The 19,856-nt window shown below is 47.2% G+C and overlaps 1 long non-coding RNA gene and 1 pseudogene across 1 annotated transcript; both read left to right on the forward strand.

The window, feature by feature from the left end:
* Positions 1 to 1,721: 1,721 nt before the first annotated feature.
* On the forward strand, positions 1,722 to 19,051 carry LOC135566996 (transmembrane channel-like protein 6; annotated as a pseudogene).
* Positions 11,633 to 14,779, forward strand: LOC135566998 (uncharacterized). The gene is made up of 3 exons (XR_010462231.1): positions 11,633 to 13,322; positions 13,434 to 14,035; positions 14,078 to 14,779. It is a non-coding gene; the product is annotated as an uncharacterized LOC135566998 (long non-coding RNA).
* Positions 19,052 to 19,856: the final 805 nt, after the last annotated feature.

A 19,856-nucleotide genomic window follows, 5' to 3' on the forward strand; every position in this document is an offset into this window, starting at 1 on the left:
ACGGTCCATTCTCTTAGACTAGACCCCTGCTCATTATGGGTGAATCACATGGTCCATTCTCTTAGACTAGGCCCTGCTCATTATGGGTGAATCACACTTTCCATTCTCTTAGACTAGACCCTGCTCATTATGGGTGAATCACACGGTCCATTCTCTTAGACTAGACCCTGCTCATTATGGGGGAATCACATGGTCCATTCTCTTAGACTAGACCCTGCTCATTATGGGGGAATCACATGGTCCATTCTCTTAGACTAGGCCCTGCTCATTATGGGTGAATCACACTTTCCATTCTCTTAGACTAGGCCCTGCTCATTATGGGTGAATCGTACGGTCCATTCTCTTAGACTAGGCCCTGCTCATTATGGGGGAATCACATGGTCCATTCTCTTAGACTAGGCCCTGCTCATTATGGGTGAATCACACGGTCCATTCTCTTAGACTAGGCCCTGCTCATTATGGGTGAATCATACGGTCCATTCTCTTAGACTAGACCCTGCTCATTATGGGTGAATCACACGGTCCATTCTCTTAGACTAGGCCCTGCTCATTATGGGTGAATCACACGGTCCATTCTCTTAGACTAGGCCCTGCTCATTATGGGTGAATCACACGGTCCATTCTCTTAGACTAGGCCCTGCTCATTATGGGTGAATCACACGGTCCATTCTCTTAGACTAGGCCCTGCTCATTATGGGTGAATCACACGGTCCATTCTCTTAGACTAGGCCCTGCTCATTATGGGTGAATCACACGGTCCATTCTCTTAGACTAGGCCCTGCTCATTATGGGTGAATCATACGGTCCATTCTCTTAGACTAGGCCCTGCTCATTATGGGTGAATCACACGGTCCATTCTCTTAGACTAGGCCCTGCTCATTATGGGTGAATCACACGGTCCATTCTCTTAGACTAGGCCCTGCTCATTATGGGTGAATCACACGGTCCATTCTCTTAGACTAGGCCCTGCTCATTATGGGTGAATCATACGGTCCATTCTCTTAGACTAGGCCCTGCTCATTATGGGTGAATCATACGGTCCATTCTCTTAGACTAGGCCCTGCTCATTATGGGTGATTCATACGGTCCATTCTCTTAGACTAGGCCCTGCTCATTATGGGGGAATCACATGGTCCATTCTCTTAGACTAGGCCCTGCTCATTATGGGTGAATCACACTTTCCATTCTCTTAGACTAGACCCTGCTCATTATGGGTGAATCACACGGTCCATTCTCTTAGACTAGACCCTGCTCATTATGGGGGAATCACATGGTCCATTCTCTTAGACTAGACCCTGCTCATTATGGGTAATTCACATGGTCCATTCTCTTAGACTAGGCCCTGCTCATTATGGGTGAATCGTACGGTCCATTCTCTTAGACTAGGCCCTGCTCATTATGGGTGATTCATACGGTCCATTCTCTTAGACTAGGCCCTGCTCATTATGGGTGATTCATACGGTCCATTCTCTTAGACTAGGCCCTGCTCATTGTGGGTGAATCACATGGTCCATTCTCTTAGACTAGGCCCTGCTCATTATGGGTAATTCACATGGTCCATTCTCTTAGACTAGGCCCTGCTCATTATGGGTGATTCGTACGGTCCATTCTCTTATGAGACATTTTTAGTTAATGAGGAAACAGAATGTGTGTCCTATAATTCTAATTCTCTTTTCAATGGGTTAGTATGTGGACACAAACACTACTGTAGTTGACACTGACTCTCTCGTCCCCTCCAGGCTCTGAGACATAGCTGGTACAGTTGTCTCTCCTTCCTCCACTCCCTACAGCTGTGGCAGGTAAGGCTGTCTCTGTCTCTCTCTCTGTCTCTCTCTCTGTCTCTCTCTCTGTCTCTCTCTCTCTGTCTCTCTCTCTCTGTCTCTCTCTCTCTCTCTCTCTGTCTCTCTCTCTGTCTCTCTCTCTGTCTCTCTCTGTCTCTCTCTCTCTGTCTCTCTCTCTCTCTCTCTGTCTCTCTCTGTCTCTCTCTCTGTCTCTCTCTGTCTCTCTCTCTGTCTCTCTCTCTGTCTCTCTCTCTGTCTCTCTCTCTGTCTCTCTCTCTGTCTCTCTCTCTGTCTCTCTCTCTTTCTCTCTGTCTCTCTTTCTCTGTCTCTCTATTTCTCTCTGTCTCTCTCTCTCTCTCTCTGTCTCTCTCTCTCTCTCTCTCTCTGTCTATTTCTCTCTCTGTCTCTCTCTCTTTCTCTCTGTCTCTCTGTCTCTCTCTGTCTCTCTCTCTCTCTGTCTCTCTCTCTGTCTCTCTGTCTCTCTGTCTCTCTCTCTCATACTCTTTCTCACCATCTCTGTTCCTCTTCCTCAGGTGGCGCTGAAGAGAGTGAGCGGTCGTTTCGGCACCGGCGTCCTCTCCTACTTCCTGTTTGTCAAGACCCTCCTCTTCTTCAACATCTTCCTGTTCCTGGTCACTGGTTTGTTGCTGGCCGTGCCCCAGGCAGTACACCCCCACATTAACCCAGGGACACGAAGCCTTCTCTGGGCTGGAGCTGCTCACTGGAGGGGTAGAACCAGACATTCACCCCAGCACCAAACACACTGTCCATACCTCCAAGCTGCAGGCAGTACACCTTTCCAGGCTGCTCACTGGAGGGGATCCCCATACCAAACCTACCACCCCCTCTAACAACCCCCCCCCTCTCCCTCCCTCCTTCTCCCTCCCCTCTCCTCCCTCCCTCTCTCTCCCTCCTCCCCCCTCTCCCTCCCTCCCTCGCTCTCTCCCCCCCTCCTCTCTCTCTCCCTTTCTCTCTCCCCCTCTCTCTCTCTCCCCTCCTCTCTCTCCCTCCCTCTCTCCCCCCCCTCTCTCCCTCTCTCCCTCCCTCCCCCTCTTTCTCTCTCCCCCCTTTCTCTCTCCCCCTCCTCTCTCTCCCCTCTCTCTCTTATCTTCTCAGGTTTCTCCTCAGTGATGTACTATAGGTTACTATAGTATCTACCCTGTCTAAGGACTGTAGAGTCACTAGTAAAGCAGCTTGGAGCAGCAGCCCAGTCCCTCTGTATCTAGAAGGACAATGGAAACAGGCTGTGGAGTGAAATTCTACAACATGCCCCTGGCATACTTCTTCACCATAGGACTGGCTTTCTTCATCACCTGCATCATCCTCGTCTACAGGTGTGTGTGTGTCCTTGTCTCTCGTCAATTTCTCTCTCATCTCAGCTTTCACTTTTTGATCAGGTGTGTGTGTGTGTGGGTGGGGGCAGATATTTTTGAACACTCAGTGTTTTCAGGATGTGTTCAACTACAGCACTTACAATAGTAACAGTTCACAAAGTAAGGTGTGTGTGTGTGTCATCCCCCAGCATGTCCAAGTCGTTCGGTCAGGATTTCCGTATAGACAAGTCACATGGTATCCTGGCGATGAAGGTGTTCTGTTCCTGGGACTTTAAAGTCATAAGAAAACCTCCGTCAAACTCCGGTCTGAAAACATCTGCATTCAACTCCAGGGTAGGAACACGTACACTCAGGGTAGGAACACGTACACACTCAGGGTAGGAACACGTACACACTCAGGGTGGGGAACACGTACACACTCAGGGTAGGAACACGTGCACATCAGGGTAGGGACACGTACATAGCTCAGGGTAGGGACACGTACACACTCAGGGTAGGAACACGTACACACTCAGGGTAGGGACACGTACACACTCAGGGTAGGGACACGTACACACTCAGGGTAGGGACACGTACACACCCCAGGGTAGGGACACGTACACACTCAGGGTAGGGACACGATATACTCAGGTAGACACGTACACACTCAGGTAGAACACTGTACACACTCAGGGTAGGAACACGTACACACTAGGTAGGAACACGTACACACTAGGTAGGACACGTACACACTCAGGGTAGGACACGTAATACTCAGGTAGGGACACAGGGTAGAGCCACGTACACACTCAGGGTAGGGACACGTTCACACTTAGGGTAGGGACACGAACACACTCAGGGTAGGGACACGTACACACTCAGGGTAGGGACACGTACACACACAGGGTAGGGACACGTACACACACAGGGTAGGGACACGTACACACACAGGGTAGGGACACGTACACACTCAGGGTAGGGACACGTACACACTCAGGGTAGGTACACGAACACACTCAGGGTAGGGACACGAACACACTCAGGGTAGGGACACGAACACACTCAGGGTAGGGACACAGGGTAGGGACACGTACACACTCAGGGTAGGGAAACGTACACACTCAGGGTAGGGACACGAACACACTCAGGGTAGGGACACGTACACACTCAGGTTAGGGACACAGGGTAGGGACACGTACACACTCAGGGTAGGGACACAGGGTAGGGACACGTACACACTCAGGGTAGGGTCACACGGGGTAGGGACACAGGGTAGGGACACGTACACACTCAGGGTAGGGACACGTACACACTCAGGGTAGGGACACAAACACACTCAGGGTAGGGACACGAACACACTCAGGGTAGGGACACGTACACACTCAGGGTAGGGACACGTACACACTCAGGGTAGGGACACGTACACACACAGGGTAGGGACACGAACACACTCAGGGTAGGGACACGTACACACACAGGGTAGGGACACGAACACACTCAGGGTAGGGACACGTACACACACAGGGTAGGGACACAGGGTAGGGACACGTACACACACAGGGTAGGGACACGTACATACTCAGGGTAGGGACACAGGGTAGGGACACGTACACACACAGGGTAGGGACACAGGGTAGGGACACGTACACACACAGGGTAGGGACACGTACACACTCAGGGTAGGGACACGTACACACACAGGGTAGGGACACAGGGTAGGGACACGTACATACTCAGGGTAGGGACACAGGGTAGGGACACGTACACACACAGGGTAGGGACACGTACACACACAGGGTAGGGACACGTACACACACAGGGTAGGGACACGTACACACACAGGGTAGGGACACGTACACACTCAGGGTAGGGACACGTACACACACAGGGTAGGGACACAGGGTAGGGACACGTACATACTCAGGGTAGGGACACAGGGTAGGGACACAGGGTAGGGCCACGTACACACTCAGGGTAGGGCCACGTACACACTCAGGGTAGGGACACGTACACACTCAGGGTAGGGACACAGGGTAGGGACACGTACACACTCAGGGTAGGGACACGTACACACTCAGGGTAGGGACACGTACACACTCAGGGTAGGGACACGAACACACTCAGGGTAGGGACACGTACACACTCAGGGTAGGGACACGTACATACTCAGGGTAGGGACACGTACACACACAGGGTAGGGACACAGGGTAGGGACACGTACACACACAGGGTAGGGACACGTACACACTCAGGGTAGGGACACGTACACACACAGGGTAGGGACACAGGGTAGGGACACGTACATACTCAGGGTAGGGACACAGGGTAGGGACACGTACACACACAGGGTAGGGACACGTACACACACAGGGTAGGGACACGTACACACACAGGGTAGGGACACGTACACACACAGGGTAGGGACACGTACACACACAGGGTAGGGACACGTACACACACAGGGTAGGGACACGCATACACTCAGGTAGGGACACGTACACACACAGGGTAGGGACACAGGGTTGGGACACGTACATACTCAGGAAATACAGGTAGGGACACGTACACACACAGGGTAGGGACACAGGGTAGGGACACGTACACACAACTTCCAGATCAACATTGAGCTGCTCCTGTTTTTCTTACCATTCTTCAAAGGACATTCTCCTTACAGAGTCCTATATATATACACACACACACACACACACACACACACACACACACACACACACACACACACACAGGAAAACACTAATTCTCACAATCACCTCTCCCCCTCCCTCCTTATGTTGTTAGAGGAGACTCATCATAACCATGTCTCTCTCTCTCTGTGTGGGAGAGTTACACCATCATAACCATGTCTCTCTCTCTCTGTGTGGGAGTTGTTAGACTCATCATAACCATGTCTCTCTCTCTCTCTGTGTAGGAGTTGTTAGACTCATCATAACCATGTCTCTCTCTCTCTGTGTAGGAGTTGTTAGACTCATCATAACCATGTCTCTCTCTCTCTCTGTGTAGGAGTTGTTAGACTCATCATAACCATGTCTCTCTCTCTGTCTCTCTCTCTCTCTGTGTAGGATTTGTTAGACTCATCATAACCATGTCTCTCTCTCTTTGTGTAGGAGTTGTTAGACTCATCATAACCATGTCTCTCTCTCTCTGTGTAGGAGTTGTTAGACTCATCATAACCATGTCTCTCTCTGTCTGTGTAGGAGTTGTTAGAGGAGACTAATCATAACCATGTCTCTCTCTGTCTGTGTAGGAGTTGTTAGAGGAGACTAGTTGTAACCATGTCTCTCTCTGTCTGTGTAGGAGTTGTTAGAGGAGACTAGTCGTAACCATGTCTCTCTTTGTGTAGGAGTTGTTAGAGGAGACTAGTCGTAACCATGTCTCTCTCTGTGTAGGAGTTGTTAGAGGAGACTAGTCGTAACCATGTCTCTCTCTCTGTCTCTCTCTCTCTCTGTCTCTCTCTCTCTGTCTGTCTGTAGGAGTTGTTAGAGGAGACTAGTTGTAACCATGTCTCTCTCTGTCTGTGTAGGAGTTGTTAGAGGAGACTAGTCGTAACCATGTCTCTCTCTGTGTAGGAGTTGTTAGAGGAGACTAGTCGTAACCATGTCTCTCTCTGTGTAGGAGTTGTTAGAGGAGACTAGTCGTAACCATGTCTCTCTCTCTGTAGGAGTTGTTAGAAGAGACTAGTCATAACCATGTCTCTCTCTGTCTGTAGGATTTGTTAGAGGAGACGAGTCGTAACCATGTCTCTCTGTGTAGGAGTTGTTAGAGGAGACTAGTCGTAACCATGTCTCTCTGTGTAGGAGTTGTTAGAGGAGACTAGTTGTAACCATGTCTCTCTCTGTCTGTGTAGGAGTTGTTAGAGGAGACTAGTCGTAACCATGTCTCTCTCTGTCTGTGTAGGAGTTGTTAGAGGAGACTAGTCGTAACCATGTCTCTCTCTCTGTGTAGGAGTTGTTAGAGGAGACTAGTCGTAACCATGTCTCTCTCTGTCTGTAGGAGTTGTTAGAGGAGACTAGTCGTAACCATGTCTCTCTGTGTAGGAGTTGTTAGAGGAGACTAGTAAGTAACCATGTCTCTCTCTGTGTAGGAGTTGTTAGAGGAGACATTTAACCATGTCTCTCTCTGTCTGTGTAGGAGTTGTTAGAGGAGACTAGTCGTAACCATGTCTCTCTGTCTGTGTAGGAGTTGTTAGAGGAGACTAGTCAACCATGTCTCTCTCTGTCTGTGTAGGAGTTGTTAGAGGAGACGAGTCGTAACCATGTCTCTCTCTCTGTCTGTAGGAGTTGTTAGAGGAGACGAGTCGTAACCATGTCTCTCTGTGTAGGAGTTGTTAGAGGAGACTAGTCGTAACCATGTCTCTCTGTCTGTAGGAGTTGTTAGAGGAGACTAGTCGTAAACCATGTCTCTCTGTGTAGGGAGTTGTTAGAGGAGACTAGTAAGTAACCATGTCTCTCTCTCTGTCTGTGTAGGAGTTGTTAGAGGGAGACGAGTCGTAAACCATGTCTCTCTCTGTCTGTAGGAGTTGTTAGAGGAGACGAGTCGTAACCATGTCTCTCTGTGTAGAGTTGTTAGGAGACTAGTCGTAACCATGTCTCTCTGTCTGTAGGAGTTGTTAGAGGAGACCAGTCAACCATGTCTCTCTGTCTGTAGGAGTTGTTAGAGGAGACGAGTCGTAACCATGTCTCTCTGTCTGTAGGAGTTGTTAGAGGAGACTAGTCATAACCATGTCTCTCTCTGTCTGTAGGAGTTGTTAGAGGAGACAAGTCGTAACCATGTCTCTCTGTCTGTAGGAGTTGTTAGAGGAGACGAGTCGTAACCATGTCTCTCTGTCTGTGTAGGAGTTGTTAGAGGAGACTAGTCGTAACCATGTCTCTCTGTCTGTAGGAGTTGTTAGAGGAGACTAGTCGTAACCATGTCTCTCTCTCTGTAGGAGTTGTTAGAGGAGACTAGTCGTAACCATGTCTCTCTGTGTAGGAGTTGTTAGAGGAGACTAGTCGTAACCATGTCTCTCTCTCTGTGTAGGAGTTGTTAGAGGAGACGAGTCGTAACCATGTCTCTCTCTGTCTGTAGGAGTTGTTAGAGGAGACTAGTCGTAACCATGTCTCTCTGTCTGTAGGAGTTGTTAGAGGAGACTAGTCGTAACCATGTCTCTCTCTCTGTGTAGGAGTTGTTACAGGAGACTAGTCGTAACCATGTCTCTCTCTGTGTAGGAGTTGTTAGAGGAGACGAGTCGTAACCATGTCTCTCTGTCTGTAGGAGTTGTTAGAGGAGACGAGTCGTAACCATGTCTCTCTGTGTAGGAGTTGTTAGAGGAGACGAGTCGTAACCATGTCCAGAAGACTGCGTGTCAGAGAATAGGACGTGTGCTGGTACATGTTCTGGCCTGGTTCATCTGTATCGGCAGTACAGTGGCCTGTGTTCTAGCTCTCTACTACTTCTCTGAGTACATGCACAAGGTAAGAGACACACGTTTTCAGCTGCTCTACATTGCTTTCATTCTCCACTGACGTCTTACACCTTCTCACCTTCTGTCCCTCTCTCTCTCTTCCTCCCCCCCTCCCTCTGTAGGACCTCCAGTACAGATCTCGTATTCCCACTAAGGACCCTCTCTCTCTCTTCCTCTCCCTCTGTAGGACCTCCAGTACAGATCTCGTATTCCCACTAAGGACCTCTCTCTCTTCCTCCCCCTCCCTCTGTAGGACCTCCAGTACAGATCTCGTATTCCCACCAAGGACCCTCTGTCTCTCTTCCTCCCCCTCCCTCTGTAGGACCTCCAGTACAGATCTCGTATTCCAACTAAGGACCCTCTCTCTCTCTCCTCCCCCTCTCCCTCTGTAGGACCTCCAGTACAGATCTCGTGATTCCCCACTAAGGACCCTCTCTCTCTCTTCCTCTCCCTCTCCCTCTGTAGGACCTCCAGTACAGATCTCGTATTCCCACTAAGGACCCTCTGTCTCTCTTCCTCTCCCTCTGTAGGACCTCCAGTACAGATCTCGTATTCCCACTAAGGACCCTCTCTCTCTCTTCCTCCCCCCCTCCCTCTGTAGGACCTCCAGTACAGATCTCGTATTCCCACTAAGGACCCTCTCTCTCTCTTCCTCCCCCTCCCTCTGTAGGACCTCCAGTACAGATCTCTAAGGATTCCCCACTAAGGACCCTCTCTCTCTCTTCCCCTTCCCTCCCTCTGTAGGACCTCCAGTACAGATCTCGGTATTCCCACTAAGGACCCTCTCTCTCTCTCTTCCTCCCCCTCTCCCTCTGTAGGACCTCCAGTACAGATCTCGTATTCCCACTAAGGACCTCTCCTGAAGGAAGCCAGTCTGTTGGCCCTGCCAGTGTCAGTGTCTCTCATCAACCTCCTGCTCCCTGGTATCTTCAACGCTACTGCCTGGATGGAGGAGTATGACTCTCCAGCGTAAACACATACATCGCCATCAGCAGGTAGGGAGGTGGACCTGCAGTCCACAAACTGTGTGTGTGTGTGTGGAGCACTATGACACCCTGCGTTCACACATACACGCCATCAGCAGGTAGGGAGGTGGACCTGCAGTCCACAAACTTTGTGTGTGTGTGTGGAGCACTATGACTCCCCTGCGTTCACACATACATCGCCATCTGCAGGTAGAGGGGTGGATGTGCGCCCTACAGACTTAATGAAGTTAATGGAGAGTTTATGGAAATCAAGAGAGTCTTGCTAGTTGACAGAAGTGTGTGTGTGTCTGTGTGTGCTAAACATGTAAAACATCTATACTATTTGTGTGTTTCAGGAATCTGATGTTGAAAGTGAGCGTGCTGGTAGTGCTGTGCTTCCATTGGCTGGGCCGGATCGCTTCTGACCCCCACAGCATCGGCCTGCAGGTGAGAGGAACATACCCGTTCCAGTATTCCGCTTCTGTCTCAACGTTCCCATTCTGTCCCAACGTTCCGATTCTGTTCCCATTCTGTCCCAACGTTCCCATTCTGTTCCAACTTTCCCATTCTGTCCAAACGTTCCGAATCTGTTCCCATTCTGTCCCAACGTTCCGATTCTGTTCCCATTCTGTCCCAACGTTCCCATTCTGTTCCCATTCTGTCCCAACTTTCCCATTCTGTCCAAACGTTCCGAATCTGTTCCCATTCTGTCCCAACGTTCCGATTCTGTCCCAACGTTCCGAATCTGTTCCCATTCTGTCCCCATTCTGTTCCAATGTTCCGATTCTGTTCCCATTCTGTCCCAACGTTCCGATTCTATCCCAACGTTCCATTTACAGCATTATGCACTCAAAATGTTATGACTGGTGTTTCATGTGTTGTTGATATTGATGTTATTGTTGTTGATGTAGTTTGTTGTGGTGTTGTTGTCAGTGCTGGGAGAGTTTTGTAGGACAAGAGCTGTACCGCTTCCTCCTCATGGACTTCATCTTTACCATACTGGACACCTTCTTTGGAGAGTTCCTCTGGAGGTGGGTTGTCTGTCTGTGTGTGTCTGTCTCTCTCTCTTTCCCTCATATTCTTGCTCATAAACTCGGCAACTCGTTCAACGCGCTATACAATCTCTATTGCTTTCTTTCCCGTTCTCAATCCTTTATCCCTCATCTTCATATGTCTCTCTCTCTCTCTCTCTCTCTCTCGCTCTCTCTCTCTCTCTCTCTCTCTCTCTCTCTCCTGCAGGTTGTTTTCTCAGAGGGTGTTGAAGAGGAAAAGAAAGCCTGTGTTTGACATCTCCAGGAACGTGTTGGAACTCATCTACGGACAGACACTGGCCTGGTATAAACTCTAACCCTGGTCCTGCACCTCAACCCTGCACCTAGCCTCAAACCTGCACCTCAACCCTGCACCTAGCCTCAACCCTGCACCTAGCCTCAAACCTACACCTTAACCCTGCACCTACACCCTACACCCTGCACCTAGCCTAAACCCTGCACCTCAACCCTGCACCTAGCCTCAACCCTGAACCTAAACCCTGCACCCAGCCTCAACCCTGCACCTAGCCTCAACCCTGCACCCAGCCTAAACCCTGCACCCAGCCTCAACCCTCCAACTCCTGCACCTAGAACCTAAACCCTGCACCCAGCCTCAACCCTGCACCTAAACCCTGCACCACAGCCTCAACCCTGCACCTAAACCCTGCACCTAAACTCCTCAACCCTGCACCTTAACCCTGCACCCACCTAGCCTCAACCCTACACCTAGCCTCAACCCTGCACCTAAACCTACACCCTGCACCTAGCCTCAACCCTAAACCCTGCACCTCAACCCTGCACCTCAAACTCCTGCACCTAGCCTCAACCCTGAACCTAAACCCTGCACCCAGCCTCAACCCTGCACCTAGCCTCAACCCTGCACCTAGACCCTGCACCTAGCCTCAACCCTGCACCTAAACCCTGCACCTAGCCTCAACCCTGCACCTCAAAACCCTGCACCCAGCCTCAACTCCTGCACCTGCCTCAACCCTGCACCTAAACCCTGCACCTAGCCTCAACCCTGCACCTAGCCTCAACCCTGCACCAAACCTGCACCTAGCCTCAACTGCACCTAGCCTCAACCCTGCACCTCAACCCTGCACCTAGCCTCAACCCTGCACCTCAACCCTCCACCTAGCCTCAACCCTCCACCTAGCCTCAACCCTGCACCCAGCCTCAACCCTACACCCAGCCTCAACCCTGCACCTAAACCCTGCACCCAGCCTCAACCCTGAACCTAAACCCTGCACCTAGCCTCAACCCTGCACCTAGCCTCAACCCTGCACCTCAACCCTGCACCTAGCCTCAACTCTGCACCTAGCCTCAACCCTGAACCTAAACCCTGCACCTAGCCTCAACCCTCCACCTAGCCTCAACCCTGCACCCAGCCTCAACCCTACACCCAGCCTCAACCCTGCACCTAAACCCTGCACCCAGCCTCAACCCTGAACCTAAACCCTGCACCTAGCCTCAACCCTGCACCTAGCCTCAACCCTGCACCTCAACCCTGCACCTAGCCTAAACCCTGCACCTAGCCTAAACCCTGCACCTAGCCTAAACCCTGCACCTAGCCTAAACCCTGCACCTCAACCCTGCACCTAGCCTTAACCCTGCACCTAGCCTCAACCCTGCACCTAGCCTCAACCCTCCACCTAGCCTCAACCCTGCACCTCAACCCTCCACCTAGCCTCAACCCTCCACCTAGCCTAAACCCTGCACCTCAACCCTGCACCTAGCCTTAACCCTGCACCTAGCCTTAAGCCTGCACCTAGCCTCAACCCTGCACCTAGCCTCAACCCTGCACCTAGCCTCAACCCTGCACCTTAACCCTGCACCTAGCCTCAACCCTCCACCTAGCCTCAAACCCTGCACCTCAACCCTCCACCTAGCCTCAACCCTCCACCTAGCCTCAACCCTGCACCTCAACCCTGCACCTAGCCTAAACCCTGCACCTAGCCTCAATCCTGCACCTCAACCCTGCACCTAGCCTCAACCCTCCACCTAGCCTCAACCCTCCACCTTAACCCTGCACCTAGCCTCAACCCTGCACCTAGCCTCAACCCTCAACCTAGCCTCAACCCTGCACCTAGCCTCAACCCTCCACCTAGCCTCAACCCTGCACCTAGCCTCAACCCTGCACCTTAACCCTGCACCTAACCTCAGTCCTCCACCTAGCCTCAACCTAGGCCTGGTAACAGGTAACTCATGACAATATCTGTGTGTAGGATGGGTTGCATTTATGCAACAACAAAAAAACAGTTTCACAGTGCTTTGCTGATGTTGTATCATGTCTGTGTTGTGGAAGTTGTAGTGATGTTGTAGTGATGTTGTATCATGTCTGTGTTGTGGATGTTGTAGTGATGTTGTATCATGTCTGTGTTGTGGAGGTTGTAGTGATGTTGTATCATGTCTGTGTTGTAGTGATGTTGTAGTGATGTTGTAGTGATGTTGTATCATGTCTGTGTTGTGGAAGTTGTAGTGATGTTGTAGTGATGTTGTATCATGTCTGTGTTGTGGAGGTTGTAGTGATGTTGTATCATGTCTGTGTTGTGGAGGTTGTATCATGTCTGTGTTGTGGAGGTTGTAGTGATGTTGTATCATGTCTGTGTTGTTTAGGTTGTAGTGATGTTGTATCATGTCTGTGTTGTGGAGGTTGTATCATGTCTGTGTTGTTTAGGTTGGAGTGATGTTGTATCATGTCTGTGTTGTGGAGGTTGTAGTGATGTTGTATCATGTCTGTGTTGTGGAGGTTGTATCATGTCTGTGTTGTGGAGGTTGTAGTGATGTTGTGTTGTGGAGTGTTGTTGATGTTGTAGTGATGTTGTATCATGTCTGTGTTGTGGAGGTTGTGATGTTGAGTGATGTATCATGTCTGTGTTGTGGAGGTTGTAGTGATGTTGTATCATGTCTGTGTTGTGGAGGTTGTAGTGATGTTGTATCATGTCTGTGTTGTGGAGGTTGTAGTGATGTTGTATCATGTCTGTGTTGTGGGAGGTTGTAGTGATGTTGTATCATGTCTGTGTTGTGGAGGTTGTAGTGATGTTGTATCATGTCTGTGTTGTGGAGGTTGTAGTGATGTTGTATCATGTCTGTGTTGTGGAGGTTGTAGTGATGTTGTATCATGTCTGTGTTGTGGAGGTTGTAGTGATGTTGTATCATGTCTGTGTTGTGGAGGTTGTAGTGATGTTGTATCATGTCTGTGTTGTGGAGGTTGGAGTGATGTTGTATCATGTCTGTGTTGTGGAGGTTGTAGTGATGTTGTATCATGTCTGTGTTGTGGAGGTTGTAGTGATGTTGTATCATGTCTGTGTTGTGGAGGTTGTAGTGATGTTGTATCATGTCTGTGTTGTGGAGGTTGTATCATGTCTGTGTTGTTTAGGTTGTAGTGATGTTGTATCATGTCTGTGTTGTGGAGGTTGTAGTGATGTTGTATCATGTCTGTGTTGTGGAGGTTGTAGTGATGTTGTATCATGTCTGTGTTGTGGAGGTTGTAGTGATGTTGTATCATGTCTGTGTTGTGTGTGTGGAGGTTGTATCATGTCTGTGTTGTTTAGGTTGTAGTGATGTTGTATCATGTCTGTGTTGTGGAGGTTGTATCATGTCTGTGTTGTGGAGGTTGTAGTGATGTTGTATCATGTCTGTGTTGTGGAGGTTGTAGTGATGTTGTATCATGTCTGTGTTGTGGAGGTTGTATCATGTCTGTGTTGTGGAGGTTGTATCATGTCTGTGTTGTGGAGGTTGTAGTGATGTTGTATCATGTCTGTGTTGTGGAGGTTGTATCATGTCTGTGTTGTGGAGGTTGTAGTGATGTTGTATCATGTCTGTGTTGTGGAGGTTGTAGTGATGTTGTATCATGTCTGTGTTGTTTAGGTTGTAGTGATGTTGTATCATGTCTGTGTTGTGGAGGTTGTAGTGATGTTGTATCATGTCTGTGTTGTGGAGGTTGTAGTGATGTTGTATCATGTCTGTGTTGTTTAGGTTGTAGTGATGTTGTATCATGTCTGTGTTGTGGAGGTTGTATCATGTCTGTGTTGTGATGTTGTATCATGTCTGTGTTGTGGAGGTTGGAGTGATGTTGTATCATGTCTGTGTTGTTTAGGTTGTAGTGATGTTGTATCATGTCTGTGTTGTGGAGGTTGTATCATGTCTGTGTTGTGGAGGTTGTATCATGTCTGTGTTGTGGAGGTTGTATCATGTCTGTGTTGTAGTGATGTTGTATCATGTCTGTGTTGTTTAGGTTGGGGGTGTTGTTCACTCCTCTGCTTCCTGCTGTACAGATTATCAAACTACTGCTTCTCTTCTACATGAAGCAGGTAGGTTCTCCTCTGTTATTATCAATGTGCCATGATCATACTGGTAACTTCTCTTCTACATGAAGCAGGTAGGTTCTCCTCTGTTATTATCAATGTGCCATGATCATACTGGTAACTTCTCTTCTACATGAAGCAGGTAGGTTCTCCTCTGTTATTATCAATGTGCCATGATCATACTGGTAACTTCTCTTCTACATGAAGCAGATAGGTTCTCCTCTGTTATTATCAATGTGCCATGATCATACTGGTAACTTCTCTTCTACATGAAGCAGGTAGGTTCTCCTCTGTTATTATCAATGTGCCATGATCATACTGGTAACTTCTCTTCTACATGAAGCAGGTAGGTTCTCCTCTGTTATTATCAATGTGCCATGATCATACTGGTAACTTCTCTTCTACATGAAGCAGGTAGGTTCTCCTCTGTTATTATCAATGTGCCATGATCATACTGGTAACTTCTCTTCTACATGAAGCAGGTAGGTTCTCCTCTGTTATTATCAATGTGCCATGATCATACTGGTAACTTCTCTTCTACATGAAGCAGGTAGGTTCTCCTCTGTTATTATCAATGTGCCATGATCATACTGGTAACTTCTCTTCTACATGAAGCAGGTAGGTTCTCCTCTGTTATTATCAATGTGCCATGATCATACTGGTAACTTCTTCTACATGAAGCAGGTAGGTTCTCCTCTGTTATTATCAATGTGCCATGATCATACTGGTAACTTCTCTTCTACATGAAGCAGGTAGGTTCTCCTCTGTTATTATCAATGTGCCATGATCATACTGGTAACTTCTCTTTCATGAAGCAGGTAGGTTCTCCTCTGTTATTATCAATGTGCCATGATCATACTGGTAACTTCTCTTCTACATGAAGCAGGTAGGTTCTCCTCTGTTATTATCAATGTGCCATGATCATACTGGTAACTTCTCTTCTACATGAAGCAGGTAGGTTCTCCTCTGTTATTATCACTGTGCCATGATCATACTGGTAACTGGACTATGTAGACAAATTACTATCCAACTACAACTGAATGTCAAATGACCTTTAACCTTGTCTTGACTCACAAACTGTTCTCTGACCATATCCTGACAGTACTCTCTCTTCCTCTGTGTGTGTGTGTCTCCCCCCCACCAGACTAGTGTGATGATGAACTGCCAGTCCCCTAGGAAGCCCTATAGGGCCAGTCAGATGAGCACCATCTTCATCACTCTCCTCTGCTGCCCTTCCTTCCTGGGGGCTGCTGTTTGTGTCAGCTACACCATGTGGAGGTAAGGAGAGATGGACAGATGTCAGTAACACACACACTGAAGATGTTGAACACACACTGAAGATGTTGAACACACACACACCTGCAATATACATTATCCACATAGATAACGTAGTATATCAATCTCTCTCCCTCCAGTCAATATACATTATCCACATAGATAACGTAGTATATGAATCTCTCTCCCTCCAGTATGTCCACTATGTTCCAGTCAATATACATTATCCACATAGATAACGTAGTATATCAATCTCTCTCCCTCCAGTATCTGTCCACTATGTTCCAGTCAATATACATTATCCACATAGATAACGTAGTATATCAATCTCTCTCCCTCCAGTATCTGTCCACTATGTTCCAGTCAATATACATTATCCACATAGATAACGTAGTATATCAATCTCTCTCCCTCCAGTATGTCCACTATGTTCCAGTCAATATACATTATCCACATAGATAACGTAGGTATACTCTCCTCCAGCGTCAATATAAGTATCTGTCCACTATGTTCCAGTCAATATACATTATCCACATAGATAACGTAGTATATCAATCTCTCTCCCTCCAGTATGTCCACTATGTTCCAGTCAATATACATTATCCACATAGATAACGTAGTATATCAATCTCTCTCCCTCCAGTATCTGTCCACTATGTTCCAGTCAATATACATTATCCACATAGATAATAGTATATCAATCTCTCTCTCCCTCCAGTATGTCCACTATGTTCCAGTCAATATACATTATCCACATAGATAACGTAGTATATCAATCTCTCTCCCTCCAGTATCTGTCCACTATGTTCCAGTCAATATACATTATCCACATAGATAACGTAGTATATCAATCTCTCTCCCTCCAGTATGTCCACTATGTTCCAGTCAATATACATTATCCACATAGATAACGTAGTATATCAATCTCTCTCCCTCCAGTATCTGTCCACTATGTTCCAGTCAATATACATTATCCACATAGATAACGTAGTATATCAATCTCTCTCCCTCCAGTCAATATACATTATCCACATAGATAACTCTCTCCCTCCAGTATGTCCACTATGTTCCAGTCAATATACATTATCCACATAGATAACGTAGTATATGAATCTCTCTCCCTCCAGTATCTGTCCACTGTTCCAGTCAATATACATTATCCACATAGATAACGTAGTATATCAATCTCTCTCCCTCCAGTATCTGTCCACTATGTTCCAGTCAATATACATTATCCACATAGATAACGTAGTATATGAATCTCTCTCCCTCCAGTATCCGTCCGTCTGAGTCATGCGGTCCGTTCCGCAGCCTGTCCACTATGTTCCAGTCAGGGAAGCTGTGGGTGAAGGAGTTGGAGACACACAACCCTAACCTGGCCTGGTTAGCCTGGGCTCACAGCTACATAGTGGAGAACCCTCTGTTTCTGTTCCTCGCTGCTGGGATCTTCCTGTGAGTTGCACACAGACAGACACACAGACAGGTGTAAAGACACACATAGAGAGAGTCTGTCTGACTGACTGACTGAGTGAGCGAGCTCACAGCTACATGGTGGAGAAACTCTGTTAGGATGATAGCTTGAGGGATTTGACACCAACTAAGTTCCTTCAGGTTGCTTTGATCATTTCTGTCAGTATCTCTGTAAAAGAGAAGGTTGTTGTGTGTTTTCATACTGTCTCTCTGTCTCTCAGGATAGTGATTTACTTCAACACCCAGGTGGTGGATGGACAGAGGAAGATTATCAGTCTGCTGCAGGAGCAAATAGAAAACGTAACGTCTCTCAACTCTCTTATACAATACTAATGTGACTTAACCCTTTATAACAGTGTGACTTAACCCTTCATAACAGTGTGACTTAACCCTTTATAACAGTGTGACTTAACCCTTTATAACAGTGTGACTTAACCCTTCATAACAGTGTGACTTAACCCTTTATAACAGTGTGACTTAACCCTTTATAACAGTGTGACTTAACCCTTCATAACAGTGTGACTTAACCCTTTATAACAGTGTGACTTAACCCTTTATAAGTGTGACTTAACCCTTTATAAGTGTGACTTAACCCTTCATAACAGTGTGACTTAACCCTTCATAACAGTGTGACTTAACCCTTCATAACAGTGTGACTTAACCCTTCATAACAGTGTGACTTAACCCTTTATAACAGTGTGACTTAACCCTTCATAACAGTGTGACTTAACCCTTCATAACAGTGTGACTTAACCCTTTATAACAGTGTGACTTAACCCTTCATAAGTGTGACTTAACCCTTCATAACAGTGTGACTTAACCCTTTATAACAGTGTTATACAGATAGAAAATATAATGTCTCAACTCTTATACAATACTGTGACTTAACCCTTCATAACAGTGTGACATAACCCTTCATAACAGTGTGACTTAACCCTTCATAACAGTGTGACTTAACCCTTCATAACAGTGTGACTTAACCCTTCTTAACAGTGTGACTTAACCCTTCTTAACAGTGTGACTTAACCCTTCTTAACAGTGTGACTTAACCCTTTATAACAGTGTGACTTAACCCTTTATAAGTGTGACTTAACCCTTCACAACAGTGTGACTTAACCCTTCATAACAGTGTGACTTAACCCTTCATAACAGTGTGACTTAACCCTTCATAACAGTGTGACTTAACCCTTCTTAACAGTGTGACTTAACCCTTCATAACAGTGTGACTTAACCCTTTATAACAGTGTGACTTAACCCTTTATAAGTGTGACTTAACCCTTCACAACAGTGTGACTTAACCCTTCATAACAGTGTGACTTAACCCTTCTTAACAGTGTGACTTAACCCTTCATAACAGTGTGACTTAACCCTTCATAACAGTGTTATGACTGTGATGTGGTTGTCTCACCTAGCTATCATAAGATGAACACACTAACTGTAAGTCTCTCTGGATCAGATGAAAATGACTCACTAACTGTAAGTCTCTCTGGATCAGAGTGTCTGCTAAATGAATGCACTAACTGTAAGTCTCTCTGGATCAGAGTGTCTGCTAAATGACTCACTAACTGTAAGTCTCTCTGGATCAGAGTGTCTGCTAAATGAATGCACTAACTGTAAGTCTCTCTGGATCAGAGTGTCTACTAAATGACTCACTAACTGTAAGTCTCTCTGGATCAGAGTGTCTGCTAAATGACTCACTAACTGTAAGTCTCTCTGGATCAGAGTGTCTGCTAAATGACTAAAATGTCAATGTAGAAAATGTACGTTCAGCACTTAACTTGTCATGGAGTGTTCTAACACTGTGTATAAGGTGATAACGGAGTGTTCTAACACTGTGTATAAGGTGATAATGGAGTGTTCTAATACTGTGTATAATGTGATAACGGAGTGTTCTAACACTGTGTATAAGGTGATAATGGAGTGTTATAACACTGTGTATAAGGTGATAATGGAGTGTTATAACACTGTGTATAAGGTGATAATGGAGTGTTCTAACACTGTGTATAAGGTGTGATAATGGAGTGTTCTAACACTGTGTATAAGGTGATAATGGAGTGTTATAACACTGTGTATAAGGTGATAATGGAGTGTTCTAACACTGTGTATAAGGTGATAATGGAGTGTTCTAACACTGTGTATAAGGTGATAATGGAGTGTTCTAACACTGTGTATAAGGTGATAATGGAGTGTTCTAACAATGGAGTGTTCTAACACTGTGTATGTGATAATGGAGTGTTCTAACACTGTGTATAATAA

This window comes from Oncorhynchus nerka, unplaced genomic scaffold, assembly GCF_034236695.1.
Source record: "Oncorhynchus nerka isolate Pitt River unplaced genomic scaffold, Oner_Uvic_2.0 unplaced_scaffold_2799, whole genome shotgun sequence".
Classification (NCBI taxonomy): domain Eukaryota; kingdom Metazoa; phylum Chordata; class Actinopteri; order Salmoniformes; family Salmonidae; genus Oncorhynchus; species Oncorhynchus nerka.